The sequence below is a fragment of the Pinus tabuliformis genome, chromosome 6 (genome assembly GCF_031772625.1).
Source record: "Pinus tabuliformis cultivar Carrire ecotype Pingquan chromosome 6, CPIR1, whole genome shotgun sequence".
Classification (NCBI taxonomy): domain Eukaryota; kingdom Viridiplantae; phylum Streptophyta; class Pinopsida; order Pinales; family Pinaceae; genus Pinus; species Pinus tabuliformis.
In genome coordinates, this window is record NC_142292.1 from 492226265 (window position 1) to 492251691 (window position 25427).

General features: G+C 39.5%; 1 protein-coding gene across 1 annotated transcript in view; it reads right to left on the reverse strand.

Annotated features, from left to right (window-relative positions):
• Positions 1-25427, reverse strand: part of LOC149259469 (cell number regulator 6-like) — a 123122-nt gene that overhangs the window by 25538 nt on the left and 72157 nt on the right. The window lies entirely within an intron of this gene.

The following is a 25427-nucleotide window of genomic DNA, read 5'->3' on the forward strand; positions in this document are numbered from 1 at the left end:
CTTTAGGAATAGTGACATACATGAAGCCCAATGTAAACAATATGATTCATGCCTTGCAGTGGAATTTATCTGACAGTTGTACACAATGAGATAGGTCACTGCATACTATCCTCTTGGCAAGTAAAATGTTGACTAGTCACGAAACAGGAATCAATTGTGAGCGGTAAATACCAGTGGTGGAATTCACATGCAGTTTACTAACTATACAACTTCATGTGTCAATGTTACAAAAAATGGAACAGAAGCAGATTTTAAAAAACAAGATTCTAGAACAGACATTGCAACACAGTTTCCATAGACAACATGAATATATCTTTAGGAACAGTGACATACAATGTTATTTCAAGCGCAATGGAAACAATATGATTCATGTCTTGCAATGGAATTATCTGACTGCTGTATACAATGAGATACATCACTGCATACTATACTCTTGGCAAGTAAAATGTTGACCAGTCACAAAACAAGAGAGTCAATTGTGAATGGTAATTACAGGTGGCCGCATTCACATGCTACATGAATACAGCTTTAGGAACAGTGACATACAATGTTATTTCAAGCGCAATGGAAACAATATGATTCATGTCTTGCAATGGAATTCAACTGACAGCTGTATACAATGAGATACATCACTGCATACTATACTCTTGGCAAGTAAAAAGTTGACCAGTCACAAAACAAGAGAGTCAATTGTGAGCGGTAATTACAGGTGGCGGCATTCACATGCTACTAACTATACAACTCCATGTGTCAATGTTACAAAAAAATGCAACAGAAACAGATTTTAATGAACAAGATTCTAGAACAGACATTGCAACACAGTTTCCATAGACAACATGAACACAGCTTTAGGAATAGTGAAATACAATGTGATTTTGTTAAAATTGGCAACTAGGGCCAAACTCCATATGGGTCACCTTATTTATGGCAGCTGATATTTTTCTTGGATTCCTCTCTTTGAGAGGTGTAGGATTGATCTAAAGATCATCCGATTCCGACGTGTGTTTATGGAGATATGAATTTATTTGTGTTATTGACAATTTGTCAAGGTCGGCCAGCAAACAAATTACCCCCAGCTCAACCTCAACGTTGCATTATAAATAGAGGAGACCTCAAGTCATTTGAGGCACACACATCTCTCATGATCTCTCTCCACTCGTTTGGGTTTAGTGGCAAGAGAGGTCAAGTGGGAGACCTAGCCGCAGTCAAAGGGAAGGCTCTAATACGCAGTCAAGAGAGGCTCCCAATCCGCAGCAAAAGCAAGGTCTAAAGCCACAGTTCAGATATGCCCTAGCCGCAGCAAGAAGGAGCATTCAGCGTGGGTGAAATAAGGCTGTTCTGAAGCCATTTCAGGAAGACTGAAAGGAGGGCCAAGTTAGAGGAGCTAAGGAACAGATCTGTTGGAATATTGTTGGAGGGACAAGGAATAAGGTTTATGCTGCCTGGAAGCTACAAGAAGACTATGTTAGGCCGCAGGCCATAACACCACAGTCTAGGATTGCGTAGGGGTGTTTGAGCGCTTGTATATGCCCAGATCAACAGCATAACCAAGGAGTTCTCCTGTGAGGTAATACCGCAGAGATTAAAGGCTGTTTTGATGATTGTTGGAGGACTGTTTCAGTAGTGTTTGGTGCCCTAACCAGTGATCAGTTTTGCCAAGAAAAGACACCAGTCCTTGGAGCATGTAAAGGGTGTCTAACTTGCAGCTTTGATATAACCAGTGATGCAGCAAAGGAAGGAGGGTCTTGTGGAAGGACAGCAGCAGTACTCTAGGTGATTGGTGAAGCAACTTTAGGGCTAACATCTGCTGTATAGAAATCTTCAGCCTTTGGTACCAGAACTGTAGCTTTATTGAAGTCATCCTCATGGTTAATATCTCTGATGTCTGATCTCCTATTTGGCAAGTCAGTAGTGACTTTAAATCATTGTACTCTATTTCTATCTCTCTGCTGAACTATTGAAGACTAAAGAAGATTTGATCAAGTGTTTCCCCACACTAGGGTTTGTCCCTGGCTGGTGCCACATCTTGTGTCCTCTTGTCTTGGCTTGTCTTCCACTGTTTATGTTTATGTTCTATCTGCATTTTACTATCAAGCTAATGTGATTGCTAATTTGGACATTGATATTGGGCTAACAAGAAAATTGAAGTAAATTGCTCTTAAGCATAGAACATACCAAACATTAACAGATTTGAAGCCCAATACAAACAATATGATTCATGTCTTGCAATGGAATTTATCTGACAGTTGTATACAATGAGATAGGCCACTTCATAGTACATACTATACTCTTGGCAAGTAAAATGTTGACTAGTCACGAAACAATGGAGTCAATTGTGAGTGGTAAATACAGTGGCGGCATTCACATGTGGCTTACTAACTATGCAGCGTCATATGTCAATGTCACAAAAATGCAACATTCTATGTTCCACATTTTATCAGTGTCTGGATAAAAACAGGACAAAATGTTATGAATAAAATATATATAAAATAATACAAATAATGTAAATAACAATAATAATGATTAATGATTAATTAACTAATAATTAGTAGTGAAAAGGAATGTCTCTAAGGACATGACCATTTGTGAAGAGGTACATGCCTAGGTATATAAGCAGGCCCTCACCCTCATTTGTAATCATCTCATCAATTATTTTATATAATATTCAATATACAATTACTTGTCCTACAATGGATGTCTTTGTCTTCGAAGTATTCTGAAGATTATTGCTGCGTATATGAACTTTGTTCGTTACATTGGTATCAGAGCATTCCTCTGAGTATACGAACTTTGTTCGTTACAAAAAACATCACCAATAAGCTCAAAGGAAACCAACTACAAATTAGTAAGAGGAAAAACAAGATATGGAGAAATCCACAGCAAATGAGACAGTTAACCAACTACAAATTAGTAAGAGGAAAAACAAGATATGGAGAAATCCACAGCGAATGAGACAGTTTTGAACTCATCACTAGTAGAAATATTTTGTTGCTTCGTGATGTTATCTATATCTCAATATAGCATGCCAATACTCCAATGAATCACAGTGGTCTCTGCCAAATGGGCCAACTGATGCTTGAACTTTCCATGCCTTAATCATAGTTCAATCCAAAAAAAAAGGAAGCCATTTCTCCTGATTCAGATGGCAGTCTGCCCCCTTTCTAGTTTGTAAATGCTAACCATAACCTTCGCACACCATTAAAAGAACATGAATTCATCCCATTTTTGCTCCTACTACTTGTTGAGAAATCTAAGGCATAGAGATTAAGTGATCTTTTTTTTATTAGTAACTACTTGTGAATGCTTTTTACTTTCTTAGATTAGGATCTTCCTTTACTTAGATTATTAGTGTTCGTTTTCATCAAACAGCTACCAATGCATAAACCATAAAGAGACAAGAGACACAGAATATAGGCTATCAGCCAGGGCCAAAAGATCTTACTCTTGAGAGGAAAACCCGAACAAATTCTTCTTATAGAGATTCCAATTGACGAATAGCAAGACCAAGACCCTTGACCTATTTGCCACTCCAAGACCAAAACAAAAGTTCCCTCGATGATAGTTAACCTTGTACTCCTTCCTTTGTATTGGCTCCTCTTCCACTTCGACCTTCTTTTGCTTCAAGCCTTCGACCTCCTAGAGTTAGGTCTGCAATCCTAATTCAGAAACCTTAACTTGTACATAAGAACTTTTCTTATGCCTTGATTTACTTCGCTTGTGACTGAGTCTCCTTCTAGCTTGACTCGACCTTCCTTAAGACTTCAATCTGGTTACCTTCAAACTCGGTCTTACTGCAGCAGATTATCTCCTCTTTCTTCACACATGTGATAGCAAGAGAACCCTAAAACAGACCCAAAACCTGAAGCTTAGAACTGCACTCTACTTCCTCCTCCTTTCGCTAATCTTTTAGGCTTCCTTGCTGTACTTCGCACCCTTGTGCTTCAGATTGTATGATGATCACCGAAATCTGCTCTGAAATTTTGTCACTAAATAAAATCCAAACTACCCTATTTATAGTTGTTGCCCATGCTTAATTAGCCAACTTGAAGGAGGTGACTTTGTCTTGGTCTTGGAGGGCCTTCTTATACTTTTTATGACTCATACAAAAATGTAATGTGCCCAAGAATGGTCATTCATACATGACATAGACTCAAATTGACTTTTATGACTAGATGACAAATCTTAAAGGCTCACAATGGGAGTCATCACTAAAAATAAAATTCCTTGCTCATGAAACCCATGAGACAAGCATTACAATAATAATTTTATTTTTCTTCTTTTCATCAATTACATAAAATCACAATTACACGTCATTATGAAGACCAAACCTAGTTACTTTTCAACACTACCTTTACCACGCCGCTAGGTCCTATCAAACTCTCATTCTTTCAAACCATTGGTAATACCTCCCCAATCTATCAAACTATTACTTAAACACATATCACGTTTCAGCCAGCCTCATCCATGTTGAAATTCTAGTGTTGCAATAACTAGAATAGTTTTTTACAATTGATAACCACTTCTATTAATGCAAACATCTCCTTCTTTGTACTTTAATCAAGTAGCTATACATGAAAAACTTCAACCATTAATTCTTCAACAAGAGCAGTAAATAGAGATCATAGTAGACAATGAACAATAGACAATAAACAAGAGACAAGAGACACCAAGATTAGGCTCACAGCCAAGGCAAAACCCACAAGGGGAAAACCCAAAATTCTTTCCTTATGAGAGAGATATTTTGTCCATCAAAGTTATATCAAAATTGTTCCAACAAATCCAAAAATAGTCTTCAATGAAATACCAGTCAAATTCTGCCAATAGTAAGAGAGATAATCAACTTTTGTCCAATGAATAAGGTCTGCACAAAGAGGCCGAAATTTTGGTCTAAGATCCCTGTCACAAGAGGCCGAAAATAGTCCTAAAATGTCCACAGAAGCTCGGCCCAAATTCACTGTCAAAAACCCTCGGTCAACCCAGGTCAACGTCTTGCAAAATGAGCGAAATCACAGTCCCAAGAATCAACGAACTTTCAAGAGGTATTCGGCCTTCAAAGAGATTAGGTTTGCAGTGGAATGAATGTGAATAAGCCCAAGCCAAACTTCAGTCAATGTAGATACCAAAAGAAAGTCAACGCAGTTGTAATAGTCCTCTTTCTGTCCTTCGCATGTGTGGTATTGCTTCTCTAATTGCAGATCGAATGCTTGATGAATTGGTTGGTAGAAATGAGTGCCAATGAGCTCATATATATAAAAAACATGTGTGTTGAAGAATCTAGGGCACCTATAGTTAATGTGATTCTTCTTAGCTTGATAACTATTTGTGAGGAGTTTTAACTTTTCTTCTTAGCATAGTCTTCACTTGTTATTATTAGAGTGTGTCTTCTTAGTTCATCAAATAGCTACCAAAACAAAAGAGACAAGAACACGCGATGTTGGCTTTCTGCCAAGGCCAAAACCTCTCCCTCTTGGAGAGGAAAACTCGCACAAAATTCTTCTTATAGAGATTCCAATTGACGAATACCAAGACCTTGACCCTTGACCTACTAGGCCACTCCAAGACCAAGACACCAATCCTCCTATTCTGCTGAGATCATCATCATCACTACTGCTTTATTGAGATCATCATTACTACACCATGTCTACTCCTTCATCGAGATCTTCATCATTGTTGCACCCATGCGAAACCTTCACTAAGAACTAGATCATTGTTGTATTATTACTGAGATCACTACCATGTCAACAAGGTTTCTTCATTAGGATTATGACCGAGACCATAGGTGTCATTATCTTGAGGTCTTGTGACTGCCTTTTCTTCCTGCACAGAGGCCTTCATGATATTGTCTAGTATATTGAGACAAAGTGTTCCCTTCTTGTATTGAGACCCTCATCATTATGTCGAGACTGTAATCATTTCAGTGACACCCATCTGAGATTACAGTGATGTTGTCCATCCTTACTGTCATGCGAAGATAATTGTCCGAAATTTTGTCTCTTGCAACCATCCTAGATTACAAAGTGTCCGAGATTTTGTGTCTCCTGCACCCACTGTGTCATCCAAAGTTTCAGAGAGATGTCTGAAAATCCTGACTGTAATTATGAACCTTAACGCCTATTTATAGTGGTTCTGCCTTCATAAATAAGCCGACATGACAGAGTGAAGTGTTATGTCTCCTTTTGTGAGCCGACTTTTCATTTATATTCATTTGTAGGCCAACATGACTGTGTTTCACATTGTTTTGTTGGCAGACTTCTTCTTGTGCATGTCTTGGAGGATTGTGCTTGTCTTGGAGGGCTTTTTAGACTAGTATTAATTTATACATAGGCTCAAGAAGAGCTCCTTATACATAACTTTGACTCTTTGATTTTCCTAGACCTATGAAATGAGCAAGAAACACATTCTTATAATTTACAAAAATAACATTTCTTTTTATTGACAAGTACAAAGATCAAAATTACATTTGTAAATACCGAACCTAGTTACACTTTCTTCAACACTCCCTCTTAACTAGGGAGGTGTTTATGATGGTACTTGGTCATCTCAATTTGAAGAATTTCTCGTAAGAAGAATCGGATTGTTAACCCATATGTATAGCATCATAGTAACCAACATAATTTCCTCAGCAATGCCTTGACTAACAGCTCTATCTCTCATCAGATCAGAGCACAATGTTGACGAGACCAATGACTATGGACACCTTTATCATTGTTTCTCAAGGTACATACCCACCCGGGTGTTCACTGAGTATGACCTTCTAGGACTATTCTTATCTTGGTTCCCAGCCCTCAAAGAATATCAGTCCTCTTGCCTACTCTTGTCTTGGATGCCCTACACATCCTCAAAGAGCATCGGATGCCAAATGTATACCCAATCCTCCATTCTTTCTTCCAAAGTGAAGACAACAATGTTGTGTCTAACTCTCCCTCTCAACTAGGGAGGATATCATGTGTCTTCATTTCTCTAAATGGCCTTCACCTAGACTTACGGTTGTTAGTCCTGCTCTAGAGCATGACACATGAAATAGAAAAACATAATTGTCACTCCTTTTTAATCAAGGGTGATCCAATCCAAGCTCCCTCTTGATCAAGGACCTGTCAGAGCTCCCTCTTAGCTAGGGACTCTTCTATACATTAGCAACTTCTTTCTTCGTGGGTCCTTCAGTGACTTGATCAACTTCTCTCCTTGATGTCATGAAATTTAGTTGAGCTTCTTCCTTGTAGGGCAACAGCTATCGATCACTTTCCTCCTTAGTTTATCATGTCATTCCTTTCTTCATGGAAAGTGGCCTTCTTCATATCTGGAACCTTCGTTATATGACTACTTCTTTCTCATCATGTTTCTTCCATCCACCACATGAATGCTAGTTGTACTTGTATTTACAACTCTTGTTTAAGTAGCCCTGCATTATCTAGATATTATTCAATAAATCAAAACATCATATTAACCTTACGAGATGGCTCTTCATCATGACATCTTATTGTAGGTATCAGCATCCTGCACACATATTGACACATCTCCCAAATATATTCACTGTCAAGGGTCTTCATCTTTTTCAGACTTTCATCAGAGTCTTCATATCTTTCCGGGAGATTTCCTAGTTAAATATTCTTGGTCTTTTGGATGTTGATTGCCTTCATCATGGTTGCATATCTCACGATCTCTTCCTTCCTCACACATTCCATTCCCAATAGCTTTCAATCAGAGTTTCTTCATTGTAGTCAATCACCTCATACTTCATATGAGGACATATTATGTTGATTTCATCTAGTGTGACTTATTCCTTCTTGCATCCTTTCAGAGGACGAGATCCTTTTTCTCTTGATCATGCTTCTTAAAGATAAAAGCAATGATCCATGTTTCCTACAAACATATAACATGACATTATAATATTAAACACAAGCATACATACCTTATTTTACCTCCAGGTCATCGAGGCTTCTTCCAGCAGCGTCCTTGATTGAAAAGTTCTTTAATCCCTTGATCTGCTTCATGTCATCACATCATCATCTCATGGATTTCATAAGTTGGAGTTCTTGTTGAAACACTTGCTTCCTCTCTAGATTAATGAACCCTACGATGAGGATTCCATTAGCGAATTTTGAGGATCTTGTATATCCCCAACTTGCAGATGTTTCCTTTTTTATGTATGATGAGCTTTGTCCTAGATGACTTCTTCCTTTCCTCCAATGTATACTGAGGTTCCTAAGAACTATATCCTTCATGTTTTGTCTATCATGGATTTTTGTCCTTCATGATTCCCATAGAGATGTCACAAGTTCTTGTTTTTAATGTTTCCATGATGCCATGATGCATCTTATCATCATTGTCATATCTTATAGCAGAAGCTTATGATAGACCCTTTTGTGAGGGATACCATCTTAATCATAGGAGAGATTTGTTAGTCCCTCTTTCCAAGGCCCTTTTCTTCAACTTCCATGATTTTAGCTATACCTATTCTGCCTTGTTTGAGGACCAAACTTCCCTTTCCTTTCTGCACATGATTTAGTTATTTACCTATTCAATACTTTTGTAATCAACTTGTCTTTCTCTATTTATCATAGAGACCATAAGTTGTCGAATGAGGTAACCTTCTTATCCCATGGATATTTGTTACCTTGATTATATGTTAGTGCATTATGGTTATCTTCCTTTCTAGGTCTTGTAGATGGAAGATATCCTACATTCTTTGATACCCTTTACTTTCATGTAGATCAGATTGCATTTTCAGAGAATGAGTTTATCATCTACAACACTTTGATGTCTCCAATTTTGCTGTGTGAGGGGATCTTTCATAAATATCCTTTTTTATAAATTCAGAGGAGACCTTTTGATGACTTCAACTACTTAGAGGACTATGTCTATCCTCCTTCTTCATGCAAGGAATCTTGATAACCCATCCAATTCATAGATGTCCTTGCAATCATGAAGTCATTTTAACCAAACTTGAATATAGAATGAAAAGATACTTGCTTGTCATGTGAAGATGAAATCTTCACCTTGATGCCTTCTTGAATGATCTCCTTCAATGAGATTCTTGCTTGAGCTGCCTGGTACAATTGGGTTCCAAGACTTTTCTTGAGACTTCTTTGCCTTGTTCAACACCAAGCACTACTGCTTTTATAAAATGTTGAGATTACTTGATTCCTTGTGAGGGTATGAAATCGAAATCAAGAATTTTAGAGTATTGTCATGATGCCCATCCAAGATGTGGCATTGTGTTCTCCTGTTGAAGTGATATTGTTGTAATGTATGATGTGATTGTATGTCCTTGTAACCTTGTTGTAATGCTCCTTGCTGGAGTAGAACCTTGCTTGAGTTGACTAGAATGAGCAAAGATTTTTGAGGCCTTCGAGCACTGTTCAATACCAAGCATTGAAACTGCTTCAGACTTAAGTTATTGATATCTCTGTGGTATGACATAGATTGTAATGACACCCAATTTGGGGCTAGCACTGAAACTGTGAGAGGTACTTCTTTTGACTGTGATCCGAATTCTGAGCAATGGTATTGGGACTTCACTTTATCTGAGATTACTTGATCTTGAATTGTCTTGTTGTTGTATACTACTTGTTGAAGACTAATCTTTCAATTCCTTCAACTTCCTTGACTTTAGCACCTTAGGTCCGATACCATGTTGAAGAATCTAGGGCACTTATAGTTAATGTAATTCTTCTTAGCTTGATAACTATTTGTGAGGAGTTTTAACTTTTCTTCTTAGCATAGTCTTCACTTGTTATTATTAGTGTCTTCTTAGTTCATCAAATAACTACCAAAACAAAAGAGACAAGAACACGCGATGTTGGCTTTTTTCCACGGCCGAAACCTCTCCTCTTGGAGAGGAAAACCCACACAAAATTCTTCTTATAGAGATTCCAATTGACAAATGCCAAGACCTTGACCCTTGACCTACTAGGCCACTCCAAGACCAAGACACCAATCCTCCTATTCTGCTGAGATCATCATCATCACTACTGCTTTATTGAGATCATCATTACTACACCATGTCTGCTCCTTCATCGAGATCTTCATCATTGTTGCACCCATGCTACACCTTCACCGAGAACTAGATCATTGTTGTACTATTACTGAGATCACTACCATGTCAACGAGGTTTCTTCATTAGGATTATGACCGAGACCATAGGTGTCATTATGTTGAGGTCTTGTCACTACCTTTGAGGATTATGATCGAGACCATCTCAATACAGAAGCCTTCATGATACTGTCTAGTATATTGAGACAGAGTGTTCCCTTCTTGTATTGAGATCCTCATCATTATGTCGAGATTGTGATCATTTCAATGACACCCATCCGTGATTACAGTGATGTTGTCCATCCTTACTGTCTCCTGCACCCATTATGTCATCCGAAGTTTCAGAGAGATGTCCGAAAATCCTGACTATAATTCTGAACCTTAACGCCTATTTATAGTGGTTTTGCCTTCATAAATAAGCCGACATGACAGAGTGAAGTGTTGTGTCTCCTTTTGTGAGCCGACATGACAGAGTGAAGTGTTGTGTCTCCTTTTGTGAGCCGACTTGTCATTTATATTCATTTGTAGGCCGACATGACTGTGTTTCACATCGTTTTGTTGGCAGACTTCTTCTTGTGCATGCCTTGGAGAATTGTGCTTGTCTTGGAGGGATTTTTGGACTAGTATTCATTTACACATAGGCTCAAGAAGAGCTCCTTATACATAAATTTGAATCTTTGATTTTCCTAGACCTATGAAATGAGCAAGAAATTCATTCTTATAATTTACAAAAATAATATTTCTTTTTCTTGACAAGTACAAAGATCAAAATTACATTTGTAAATACTAAACCTAGTTACACTTTCTTCAACAATGTGTGGGCTAATTAGCCCTAATGGGGCCGACATGAAGATCCCTTTGGAGCCGACTTGTAGGTTTGTTTGGGCCGACTTGTGGATGACACAAATTGATTTCTTATTTATGTTTTTGCAATGAAAAATGTCGACCATAGCTACATTATTTTTCAACAATCCACCCATGCTAAGTGTATTAGCCATGCATTAGCCATTTAACACCCATGACACTTCTCTTTGTTCCACATATTGCACAAAATTCAGTGCACACATCAGTGAACCTTTGCATTCAACTTTGCTTTTGCCATGTCTTGTTACTGACTAAACTATGCCTAATTTGAAAACCAAACTAATAATCTTCCATCAATAGTTCATGTGGACCATATTACACTTCATACTGTATGAGGTTCCACTTTTTTATTTTCATCTCAGTGATGAGATTTGCAGATGGTATTTTGGACCATTGGAACAACTCAGGGTGATACATCTTCATGGAGCCTCTTCTCTTCATAGCACTGTATCATTTGATGGAAGTCTTTGGTGTGGGGGAATCTCACTTCTCCTTGGTTGGATGATTGTGTTGGCTTGCTTGGTGGTCTTCTCACGTGTGTTTACCAAGTTGATTGCCCCTTGGTTGTGCTTTTGATGGTTATGGAACATGTCATCTTGTCCTGGTGTGGTTGGTATATATACTTATCTTGGATGTACTACATCTTGTTCATGGATGATGTTGTTATGAGGTAAGTGTTTCATGATGTTGTTGGAGTGTCCTATGACTTTTTCATGGTGATGTCACATTATTGGTGTCACTGGGAAGGGGTTTCTCTACATGGTCCTCTTGTGTTGGATTTGTAGTGGGTACATACTTGATGATGGATGTGTTGTGGTAGTACTTTGCACAGGTGGATTTTCCTAGGTTGTATGACTTGATATCATAACATTTGCTAGATATCACCTAGGTGGAATGTGTTCAATGATGTTAGTATCCTCATTGATGTACTTATCCATGGTGGGATTTCCCTAGGTTGTTCGACTCTATATTGTAACATTCATTAGCAATCACTTAGGCAAAATGTGTTTGATGATGTTAGTATCCCCATTAATGTACTTTTACCTAAGTTTGAGTTAGATAGGTGGGGTATTACATACATCTTTGATGGGCAAGCCTTTCCTAAAGTTTGATGAGGCACTAATCATGTTATAGTCCTTTGGTGGTATGCCCTAGGTTCAAACCTAGGTGGAGCTTCTATTTTGTCATTTTGTTGTTATCATGGTCATCTTTACTAATAGATGCAACTTATTTCCATGGTACAATGCTTATTTGAGCACACTGATCTAGATTTATGAAGGGAACAAAATGATATATAGATTTATAACCAAAACACAGAGATATAGTGAAACTTGACTTCTATTAATAAATGGAAAATGGTGAAACTATATACATGCAAAATGAAAACAAACTAGCTCGATTGGTGGTAGGTTATCTCTACGAAGAGATATGACAGTTGCATGCCTTCCTGAACTATGTTACAATGAGGCTCAAAGAACTTTTTATCATAAAGAAGTAACGAGAAACCTTTAAACATCCAAAAACTTACCCTAGGAGATGAAGTGCCAAAGGCTATTGGGCCCTGATGGGGTAAGTTGGAAAGTTAGCTTCCCAAGGTCATAACTTTGGCATACAATCTCTATTTGGCATGCACAATAGCCCGTTGGAAAGGTCTATTTGAGAAGTACATTTTCCGACTGTTGCTGACCCATTTCCCAAAAAACGTCATCTAGGGCCTCAAAACAACTTCGAAAGTTCAAGACCTAAAAACTGTTGAAAATAGAAAACTACCAAAATATAAAATTGTGTTGTGAGCCAATCAAATAGGTGGGTGGCCACCAATATCCACTTGGATCAGTCCTCCCCCCTTAAGAAGCAATGGTCTCCATTGCATTGAGTGCCTCCATGACATGGGGAAACTTCTATTGAACTTTGCCTCTAGTGAGACAATTGCCTTAGTGTAGGAGTTAGCCTAATTTGACAACCCGATACAGTTAGATCCTCAATTGGTGAGTGTTCTTAATCTATGTGTCCATGACCTCATTGAAGCCTTATGTGTTCTTAATCTCAATTGTGGCTTGTTCAATGCAATCTAGGTCGAGCTCTATAAGTGTGAGTTGCTCTGCAATTTCTAATGTGTCCAACAATGGTGGAAAGTATGGCCAAAGGCGGTCCACATTGAACACTAAGTGTAAGCCAAGGAAGGAGGGAATACTTAGCTCAAAAGCGTTGTCACCCACAGCGTTGGTGATGGTTTAAGGTCCATAGCGGAGTGGCCTAAGCTTCCAATGGGCCCTTGCAAGGCGTCGCTTCTACAAATGTAGCCAAACCTTGTCCCCCACTTGAAAATTGTGCGGCACTCGATGTTGAACATGGCATTGTTTACACTTAGTATTGGCTTTTTGCAAGATATCATGGACTTGCTGGCAAATGTGCTAAATTCATTCAATAAACTTGGTAGCTTTGTCGACTTCAGATTGAACATGTGCAGATTAAATCTATGGAGTTGCAAGGGGCAGTGCGACATCAATGGGAACCAATGGTTGAAATCTCAGGCCCACCTAAAAGGGGTTGTGGCCAGTTGAGCTATGGAGAGCTTTGTTTTAGTTGTAATGAACATAGGGGAGACTCTCATCCCTTGTTCATGGATGCTTGGAGTTGTACATGCGCAAAATGTGCATGATCATCCTATTGACGACCTCTATCTTGCCATCAAATATGAGTGTGGAAGACAGTTGATTTGGTGATCTTAGTGTCCAACAATGGCCAGCGTCTTGACAAGGATGTGCTTAGGAACCTACTATCTTGATTTGATATGATGGTTTGTGGGATCCCGAAATGTACCTACACACGTTCGAAGAAGAGCTTGGCAGTGGCTTCTACTGTGATACTCTTCTTGCAAGCAGCTAGAATGGCCATCTTAGAAAATCTATCAACGACCACAAACACAATCATTACCATGCTTGGTAGAAGAAGGCCTGACATATAGTCCATCGAGATGGATTCTCAAGGTCGGTTAGAAGTAGGCAGAGGGGTGTACATGCCTTGCTTCTTAATGGTTGGTTTGGCAATGGCACAAGCAATGTAGGACCTGATATACTTGGCAACAACATCCTATTGATGTTTCAGTCAATAAAAATACTTTTGCAGTACTACCATTGTCTTCTCCACACCCAAGTGCCTTGCTACCGGACTATAATGTGCCTCTCATATCAGCTTGGCACGCTGGCTTGAAGGAACATATAGGTGTCCCACGTAGCGCAAAAATGCATCCTAGAGATGAAAATATGGAACTTGCCTGCCTGCCATCAACATCTGGTATGTGGTAGTGAATTCTGAGACATTGTTGGATAATTGTGGCCATTCAGAGGTCTCATGCACACAGGAGTTGAGAACTATGGTTAGTGCCATGACTGGGGGTCGACTAAGGTATAGTCTGCGACATGCTTGGTGCTACCCTTCTTGTATTTGATGTTCAAATGGAATTGTTGCAGGTATGTAGACCATTTCTAATGTCGTTCGTTCTGTAACTTCCCTTGTGTCTGCATAAATTGAAGAGGCATGTGATCTGTGTGGATGATCGTCTCCTTCCTCGGAATATAATGTTGCCATTGTCGGCAGGCTTGCACAATGAAATACATCTCCTTACCATAGGTGGGGTATCTCTAGATAGTATCAGAGAGTGTTTTACTATGACAGGCCATCGAATGTCCTTGCTAGATGAGGATTGCACCAATAGCATAGCCGAAGGCATCTGTCTCAATCTCAAATGGCTATTGTAGTTTTGGCAGGGTGAGGACTAGTGCAGACCTAAGGCGGTTTTTTAGTTCATCAAATGCCTTTTGTTGTGACTCAGACCAAAAAAAATGTTTTTTCTCCACCCTTGGTCACTTGACATAAGGTCAAGTGATATAAGAGAACCCCAACACAAATCTTCGATAGAAGTTAGCAAGGCCCAAGATGCTGCGAAACTTTGTTAGAGTTGTCAGGGCTAGCCAATCCCGAATGACTTGGATCTTGGCTAGATCCACATAAACACCTTGCTCATCAATAATATAGCCTAGGCATTGGACCTTGTCCATGCTGAAGGAGCATTTTCCAAGTTAGCACATAGCTTGTGTTGTCGTAGAGTGTGAAGGACCTATTGAATATGTTGCAAATGTTCTTCCCAACTCTTATTGAAGATAAGGATATCATCCAGATATACAACCACAAAAGAGTTGGTGAAAGGCTGCAAGATATCATCCATCAGCCTCATGAAAGTTGTTGGGGCATTCGTCAAACCAAAGGGCATGACCAACCATTAAAAAAGACCCTCCTTGGACTTGAAAGCAGTCTTCCACACATCAGTTGGTTCTATTTGGTGGTAGCCAAACTTCAAATCAATCTTACTAAAGTACTTGGCCCCTTGAGCTCAGCATGAAGGTCATCAATCCAAGGAATCGAGTATCGATTCTGAACTGTGATTTTGTTCAAGGCCCAATAATCAAAGCAGAGTCGCCAAGTCCCATCTTTCTTCTGCACGAGTACAATTGGGCTTCCATAGGGTGAGGAACTTGGTCGGATGTGCCCTTTCTGGAGCAGCTCTTGGATCTTTCACTTGATTCCTCATTTTCCATAACAAAGTGGGAGTAGATTGGCCCATTGGGTAGATGTGCGTTGGGGGTCAGATCGATTGAATGCTTGACCTGACAATGTCGAGGTACCCTTGTGGGTGAGGAGAAGATATCTCTATATTCTTCCATGACCTTATCCACTTTCCTCTACTGTGTGGTGGAGCTCTGTGTGGAGGCCATGGATGTGGCCACAATATTCCCTTACTTTGAGAGCAAATCAGAAAGGACAAATTTCCTAGTCTCGAAGATGACCTTACTGCATTGCTTAGCTGAGATCAAAAAAATGGCAGTAGGCGGGACTACCTCTGGTATCCTGTATAGTTGTCTGCCCAATGAAATAACAACACTATGAGGCCTACACTCATATACAGCATGACCACAAGTATGGTTGGCCTAATAGAACATCAAAAACTTCAATAGGAGCAACATCACACAATACCTCGCCTTGAAAGGCTTGATTTTGTAGGGCAGGTGGCACTGTTGGATAACACAAAGATCTCACCCTTGGTGGAGCAACTCGATGGTGTATGGCCGCCAGGCTCAGCCGCTTAACGACCTTTGTTGATATGAGGTTCTTTTGACTCCCACTATCAACAATGAAATGCAGTGGAGCACCCTTCACTCACATTTGTGAGTAAAAAAGGTGCACACCTTCTTCCGAATCTTTGAGCTCACTTTGTTGGACCTTGATGGTGGCAACGATGGCACTAGGTTCTGCATCAATGATCTGTTTCCCCTTGTCTAGGTCTGGTTCAGAGTCTGAACCTACATCTAACTCTGAGGCTTTTAGCTCGGCCACCAATGAATGCTTTGCGCAACATTCATCGGTGTTATGAGTGGGGCCCTTATGGAACTCGCACCACTATCATGTGTCTTTCTTCGTCTTCACATTACCAATCTTTGATTGCGGCTTAGGTGGGTTGTCCTTGTTGATTTTTGTGTAGCACCGAGAGGTATTCCCAGGTGCCAAGAAGTCTTCCAAGTCAGTTTAAATAAATTATGGAAATCAAAATAAAAATTTGTATTTTTGGGCTTCATGTAGGCTCCAAATGGTCAAGTCGGCCCCACCATGAAAGGGTGTGACCCTTCGTCAAAATCACCCATTTGACAAGTATAAATACACAAGTTGACTTCCTCATTTTGACCAATTTGGAACACATTCTCTCTTCTATTCTTATCCACACATGAGAAGTCAAGAGGAGGATTTGGAAGTCTGGCCAAGATTATAGAGCTACTATTTGACCAAGTTTTGATATGCTATGTTTGATCGAGAATCTGGCTATGTTTGACCGAGAATCTATCCAAGATTGACTAGAGGAAAAGTCCAAGTTTTACCGCAAAAGAAAGCTGAGTTTGACCACAAAGAGAGACTGTTTGACTACAGGTTGACCATGGGTTTGACTGGAGGAAGTCAACCACAGGACCGAGTTGACCGCGAGATAGGTTGACCATGTTGAAGTATCTAGGGCAAGTGGGATTAATGTGATTCTTCTAGACTTGATAACAATTTGTGAAGTGCTTTTAAAATTTATCTTAGCTTGATCTTCTTCTTATTATTAGTGTGTGTGTTTGCTTCATCAAACTACTACCAAAACAAAGAGACAAGAACACAAGATGTTTGGCTTTTTGCCAGGGCCAAAACCTCTCCCTCTTGGAGAGGAAAACCCGCACAAAATTCTTCTTATAGAGATTCTAATTGACGAACACCAAGACCTTGACCCTTGACCTATTATGCCACTCCAAGACCAAGACACCAATCCTCTTCTTTGTCACTGCTGAGATCATCATCATTACTCCACCATTGAGGCCATCACTACTGCACCACAGAGATCTTCATTACTATTGCACCATGACTGCACCTTCATTGAGATCTTCATCACTGCTGCACCAATGCTACATCTTCATCGAGGTCTTTGTTATAACAATGAGATCTCCATATATATGATAGTTGAACTGAGTTTTTCATCATGATTGCAACTATGCCAAGGTCATGACTATGTTTAGGATATATGCCACATCGAGATCCTCCTCATGAGACTGTAACTATGTAACTATGAGATCACATGGATACATGACTGTGTTAGGTATGTCGAGACAAAGATCATGATGTCCATCCAAGAAACATAGGACTACTGTCCTCATCTAAGATTCTGAGCCACTTCATTTATCTGAAATACTGTCCCACTGCACTTTATCGAGATGTCTGCTCCCCTGTACCTTGTTCGAGATTTCAGAGGTTTGAGATACTGTTCTCCTGTAATGCGGATTACAGTCCTTGTTCTTCACCGAATCATCTCAGAAAAATGTGAGTTCCTGCACCTCCAAAGTTGCAGAGATATCTGAAATTATCTTACTGTAATTCTAAACTTTACACGCCTATTTATAGTGGTTTGACCTTGTATTTGAGCCGACATAATCAAGTGAACTGTCGTGTCATTATATGAGTCGGCATGTCAACTTTTAGTTATTTAATTCATTTTTGCAGGCCAACATGATGTTCTCTTCAAGGTTACTTGGGAGCGAGAACAAAAACGGGGAGCAGGAGTGAAAACGGGGAGCGGGAGCGACATTTTCAAAAGCTCCCGATTTGGGAGCGAATCCCGGAACATTTTTTTTATATATATATATATATATATATATATATATATATATATATATATAGTTTATATTTTGATGCATATATGTCAACAAAAACATGTAGAATGATGAATTAGATATTAAAAAACATAAAAAGCATAGATTGAACAATATAACAACAATCATCTAGAAGTTATAATCTTCATCAACCACGTCCACAAGTTAGTAACATACAACATATTGAGTCTCATGAATCATGATTCATCAATCTTAAAGTTTCAAGCTTTCAAAATTCAATATATAACATTTATCATTATTGATCACCAAAGTTGTACTTGTAAGCTAAGTGTAACCATTACAACAAATAATATCTAACATGAAATGAAATGAAATGAAACAACTTTCAACTTTCACGAAGCATCATATTCATAATTCATTACCAATGAGTTATAATTGCCAACTTCAAACTTAAATTGTCATATATTGTTTACAAAAAATATCATAATAAATATGAAAGAGTCAACAATTATAAAAACTACTAGAAACTAGAAAAGACAAGTAAATCTATTATCTATTGCTAATGCTTGGGTCTCTTGCCGCCGCGAGAAATGTCTAATTTTTTAGTCTTGTTGGAAAATCAAGATCTTCGTCATTAATATCACCCTCATTAACATAAGATAGAAAAAACATAGCATGTCAAGTCAAGATTTTGTTCGAATGATGGTTACATTTTTAGTAGGGTCATGATAGAGGAGTTCAATAACCAATGTCACTAACATCAAGGTACATAGAGGGATTGGTGCTCTTCATTAAATACAAGTTCCATACCCTAATACATGACAAAATCCAATGGAAACATTGCAATCCCCCCAATCTTGAAATCCTGAAAAACTAATAAGTCTGTTGGATTTTGAATGAGATTTAAAATTCTAATTTCTCCATATGAAATCCAAAGAGGTCAGAACCACTCTCAAACATCCTGAGTCATTTCATGGTAATGTTAAAAATTTAAGTAAAAGGATGAAAATGAAGATTCAAAGTATCAATACTAGGGCCATAGGGCTTGATAATTAGGTTGCACCACTAAAAAATTATTTATTTCTTTGGAAAAAATTGATTTGGAATGTTACTACAAAACAAAATTGCAAAATTGCAAAAAAGGCTAGGGAGCGAAAATTCGCTCCCATGCAAGAGCGATTTCAAGAGCGCACTCCCTAGTCACTCCCAAGTCGCTCCTAAAGGGAGCGCGATTCGGGAGTGGGTTCAAGGGGGGGGGGGGGGGAGCCACTCCCCTGCAACCCTGGTTCTCTTCATCATTTTGCTTGTAGTCTTCTTTGTTGAAGAATGGTGCTTGTCCTGGAGGGCTTCTTGAGACTAGGTTGATCCATGTCCATTACAAAAATTCTCATAAAGAGCTCTTTAACATAATCTTGACTCTTTAACTTTCCTAGACCTATGGAATGAGCAAGAAACTCATTCATATAATTACATAAAAAGAATATTTCTTTTTCTTGACAAGTACAAAGATCAAAATTACATTGACAAATACTGAACCTAGTTATACTTTTCTTCAACAGACCAGGCTAAAAATTTGACCAAAATTGACTATTTTGAAGGCTTGACCAACGTTGACTAGGCTGGAATTTTGACCATGTTTGAGTGGTGAATAGACTTGGATTTTGCCGTAGACTCCTAGAATATTCTTGGAATTGTAAATATTGTTGAAGAACAATTTCTCCTAAAAGAAAAGTTGTAGGGTTTTCTGTTAGTTTTCCATGAAACTCTACAACTGCTTAGTGAATTACTGAAAATTGAAATCTAGTTAACTTCCACCAAGATATAGAGCTTCTTAACAATTCATATCCAACGGAATAAAAAACACAGATATAAAACACAATCACACAAGAGACGGAATAAATTTTTCTTGGGAAAGCAATTAGGAAAAGCCCTTCTTTGATGTAGTATTCTTTATTGATAATGACTAAGCAATCTGGTTTCTTACAAGGAAGACAGTGACCCAGAGAACACACTTGTCCTCATGCTATACTAGTTGGATACACCCTGCATACACTCGACCTCTGCTCACTTGCTTCCTTGCACTAAGATAGGCCTGATTTCCTTCCACACAAGCTACTTATTTCCTAGCGCAAGGGACTCCCTATTACTTAGGGCTCGACTCCTATTTCCTAGTGCAAATCTACAACAAGGAAGCTCTCTACAAACTATGTCCTAGCTCCTCCAAAATAAGTTGCCTCTACAAAGAACTCTCTCACACACAATAAGGAATAATTTTGTGCCTTTGTCCTCCTTGTAAGCAATTCAACCCATCTAAATCTGGCAAGTTTATTTTTGGAACTCGGTCTTGTGATTGACTAGTTAACTGAGTCAAACTGAATCTTCTAACTCATCCTGCCTCAATTAGAAACTGAAGCTCACTAACTCGTCCTTTTCCAAAAATAACTCGCACTTGGAGACAAAGAAGATTGAACCTCCAACTTCTGCGCATGAGTTAACTACTCCATGACTCTTCCTAATTTCTAGGAACTCGTGCATGCTAAAGACAAGATTGCTTGTGGTCTCTTTGACTAAGGCACAAGCCAAATAAGACCTTACTCACTACTATTTTCCACACTCCCTCTTAGCAACGAAGGTGCTTCTGGAAGAACCTTGTCCACTTAGATCTATCTCCAAGACTACCACGTTCTCCGTTGTTGCAGCTGCTCCCTCTAAACTTTAAGACTTCCCTGCTTTCTATTGCGGAACTTTATCTAAAAACCTGTTCTTTCCCACCATGTTCTGTGAGTCCATCACTTCAGTCATAAGTGCCATGTGCCTTGTGTACCTTTGTGGTTGCTTCTTCTAGCTGAAGGAGATACTGGAAGATCCAGTTCTCTCTTGATCTCCCTTCAACAAATCCTCTGCCCACTTGGCTCTAACTCTCTCTATACTAGGAGTTACTGACTAAGTAGCTGCCTCCACTCGCCCAGGGCAATGGTCCTCATTATCCTGCTAGTCGACCCAATTGCCAACTAGCCTAGACTCAAACTAAGATGTTGGTTGAGGCACCATCTTGAGAGCTTTGTCCTGCTCTTGCTCAACTATCACTTTTACCTTCTGAGAACTTCCTGCCTTGCTGCTCAAGGTTGTGCCTGTCTCTACCTACAACTTGTAGAGATTCTTCACCCTCACACCTATTTGCTTCTTACATCTAGAAGCTAAGTGTTGGAGGTACGCCTTACGTCTGTTGAAGATGATATCATTGTTGGAAATACTGAGAGGGGGTGAATCTGTATTTCACTTACTTTTCATAATTGGTTAGTTTAAAACATGTATTTAGAGCATTAAACATGAAACATAAGAAACAGCGTCACATCAGAAAATCAGTACACAGAATATGTCATCCAAAAAAGATTTGTTATGTATGATGTGTTGATTTTTAATGTACCTTGGACAAGTGGTTTCCCATGGGTTAGTCTCTACCTAGGGAAAAGTGTCCAAAATAATTATTTTCCTAAGTGTGACTTTATAAAGTGAAAGTGACTTTATAAGTGGTAAAGTCAATGTTAAATTATAAAGTGAAAAGTGACTTTAGACATAAAGTACAATGTGGGTACTTTATTTAATGGGTATCTTTGGATGTCTCACATATTCTTATATCCCCAAGGAGCAGAGGACGAAGCTAGAACCCATGGCAAAGAAGGGTATCTTTATGGGTTATAGCGAGACTTCGAAGGCCTATCGGATCTTCATTCCTTCTAAACAGAGAGTGGTGATTAGGAGGGATGTGAAGTTCGAGGAGGAGAGGGCCTATCGAAGATCACGGGAGTATGATGAGAGAGAGTCACAGACTTCTCCTCGGCAGGGAGGTCGGGTACAAGGAGCAGGACCTCAGGGTTCTGGATCGACTAGTACAGGAGGTACTTTAGTGTCAGTGATATCTAGGGCACCAGCGGCGAGTTCACCGAGCACTTCTTTAGGAAGTCCACTGGTACAGAGTTCACATGGCACTTCATCTGACACAGGCACAAGTGCCAGTACAGGTTTTTCGAGGGCAGGTGCTGGTACAAGCACACCAAGGTCAGTTGGCAGACCTTAAGGTTCACCAGACTGGGGGGTACAAGCTTAGTCACCAGATACGCCGAATTTGAAGCATTAAATTCGAAATTCGGCGTTTTTCAAGGGAAAACGAACATATTCGGCGTTTTTCAAGGGAAATTCGGCGTTTTTCAGACCTTGCAAGGGTTGGTCACCAAGTATCAAGCATTAAACATCACTTTTTTGTGGTCAAATCTCCAAATTTTCATTCCCTAGCTCTGCTAGTTATTTCTCTATAAGGCTGATCTGTTATTGGCATGTGTATGTGGGCTAACAAACTGTGGTTGCAGCAGTCATAAAGGTCTGATATTTGGTTTTGAGCTAACAATTGGTGAGTGCAGCTATTGAAAAATTGATCTATTCTGATATAAAATTTGATATTAAGCATTTAATAGTCTGATTATAAGGATAATCATGATAAAATTCACTCCATGCCATTTCTCATATGCATATGATATATCTATCTTTAATATACATTTTTTTTTCGAATTTCTATATGTCGAATTTTATCGACAAAATTTGAGTTGCCGAACTTTATTCGAATTTCATGGTCCTCGAACTCGAACTCGAACTCGAACCTGGTGACTATGGGTACAAGATGAGGTTCCCCATGGGGAAGCTTCTTCAAGGAAGAGGAGGCCCAAGTGGCTTCAAGACACCTTGAAGGAAGCAAAATCTGTTGGTCCTCCGAAGAGGGTGAACAGGGAGAGTGTGCCACCTGAGCGGTTTTGCAATTATGTAGCCAAGGCTACCAACATTGTTGACTTTGAGCCTACTAGCTATGAGGAGGCTGCCAGCCAGGAGGTATGGAGAGAGGCTATGGTGGAGGAGTATGCCTCTATCATTAAGAACAATGTCTAGGAAGTGGTGCCTAGGCCTGAGGGCAAGTCAGTTGTGACTTCCAGGTGGCTCTACAAGATCAAGCATGTTGTGGATGGCAGCATTGAGAAGTTCAAGGCGAGGTTTGTGGCTAGAGGGTTCTCACAGATAGAGGGAGTTGACTATGATGAGACCTTTGCTCCCGTAGCTCGGTACACTTCTATCCGATCCCTTATTTCTATTGCTGCAGAAATGGGTTGGCAGATCCATCAGATGGATGTGAAGACCGCATTTCTGAACAGAGTTATAGAGGAGGAGGTGTATGTTGAGCAGCCACAGGGCTTTGAGGTACTTGGGCGGGAGACCCATGTATGCCAGTTGAGGCGAGCACTCTACGGACTTAAGCAAGCTTCGAGAGCTTGGTATTCGAGGATTGATACTTACTTGCAGCAAATGGGTTTCACGAAGAGTGATGCAGATCCGAACCTATACTACATTGTTGTAGGGGATGATCCGCTCATTCTTGTGTTGTATGTTGATGACTTGTTCATTATTGGGGCAAAGAGACTGATTAGTGGTTGCAAGGAGGATCTTGCTATGGAGTTCGAGATGGACACTGGGTTGATGCATTACTTTTTGGGGCTTGAAGTGTGGCAGGCGGAGGGGCATATCTTTCTGGGGCAGGGGCAGTATGTTGTGGATGTGTTGAGCAAATTTCAAATGGCAGACTGTAGACCCATGTCTGCACCTATGATCACCAACTAGAAGAAGCTTCATGCTTCAGATTCTAGTTTGGTGGATCCCACATTATATAGGCAACTTATTGGGTCCTTGATGTATCTGGTCAACACTAGGATAGATATACGCTTTGCAGTGAACACACTTAGCTAGTTCATGGTTGAGCCCAGGAAGGTGCATTGGGTAGCTGCAAAGCACGTTCTTCGTTACGTGAAAAGGACTGTTGATTATGGTCTGGACTATAGGCAGGGAGATGGAGTGAGGTTGGCAGGTTACACAGATTCAGATTAGGCATGCTGTGCTTCTGACAGGAAAAGCACTTTAGGGTGTTGCTTCGGATTGGGTTCGGCAGTTGTGTCGTGGTTCAGTCAAAAGCAAAAGTCAGTTGCTTTGAGCTCTTCTGAGGCTGAGTATATGGCTGCTAGTCAGGCTATTTATGAGGCCATCTGGCTTTGCAAGTTGTTGTATGGCCTATTTGATCAAGAGTTGAGACCAACGATTATTCACTGTGATAATTAGAGTTTGCATTAAACTCACGAAAAATCCAGTGTTTCTTGACAGGTCAAAACACATTGACATCAAATATCATTTCATCAGGGACTATGTTCAGAAGGGAGCAGTGAAGCTGGAGTATATATCAAGAGATGAGCAGGTGGCCGATGTTCTCACGAAGTCCTTGCCAAGAGGCAAGCATGTCCATTTCAGTGACAAAATGGGTGTGGTGAGAAACACTTTCCTCGGTAAGGAGTGTTGATTTTTAATGTACCTTGCACAAGTGGTTTCCCATGGGTTAGTCTCTACCTAGGGAAAAGTGTCCAAAATAATTGTTTTCCTAAGTGTGACTTTATAAAGTGAAAGTGACTTTATAAGTGGTAAAGTCAATGTTAAATTATAAAGTGAAAAGTGACTTTAGACATAAAGTACAATGTGGGTATTTTATTTAATGGGTGAGTTAAAAAATAGAAAGTGATTATTAAATGCACATTTATTCTCATCCCTTGATCTAAATGAATTTGAGCCATTAGATCTTAGAGTTGCCCAAAAGTCATTTAGGGAAACAAAAGGGGGAAAAGAAAAGAAAGACCGCATTCATTCTTCATGAGCAGATTGGAGAAAGGAAGTTGAGAGTTGGAGAAAAGTTTTGAAGGAGAAATTTGTTGCAGCAAGCTGAAGGAGTGATTTCTGGGCAAAGCTGGGCATGGAAATCAAGGCATAGAAGACAGCAAAAGGTACAGTACGAACAACATTGAATGTTGTGAGCTGCACGCCGTTCGAGAGAAGTTTTTGAAAAAAAATTGAAAAAGAAAATCCGTACAGTCTGTACGGAGTCCACACAGTCATATCCGTATAGTACATATTTTCAGCGTCAAGTGGGCACGGAAATAGAGGCAAAGTGGGCATGATTTTCAAGGAGTTTTGGGCTGAAGAGATAAGTTGTATTTTGTTGTTTTGTTTTGTCTGCAAATGTATTTTTCTTGAACTTGAAAGATAAATAAATTTGAAGAGCTCTCTAACAGGTTTTCCCCGGAGAAGATTGAAGGGGTTTTGCCTGGGTCTAAGTTGACCAAAAATCTGTGTATTTTTATGTGTGTTGCTAGTCTGGTTATGTCCATATTTATTTTCAACATGTGTTGACAGTCCCATGTGTTTTAATCTGAAAATTTCATTTCCAGAATTCTATATGTTGAATGTATGTTTATGGGAAAG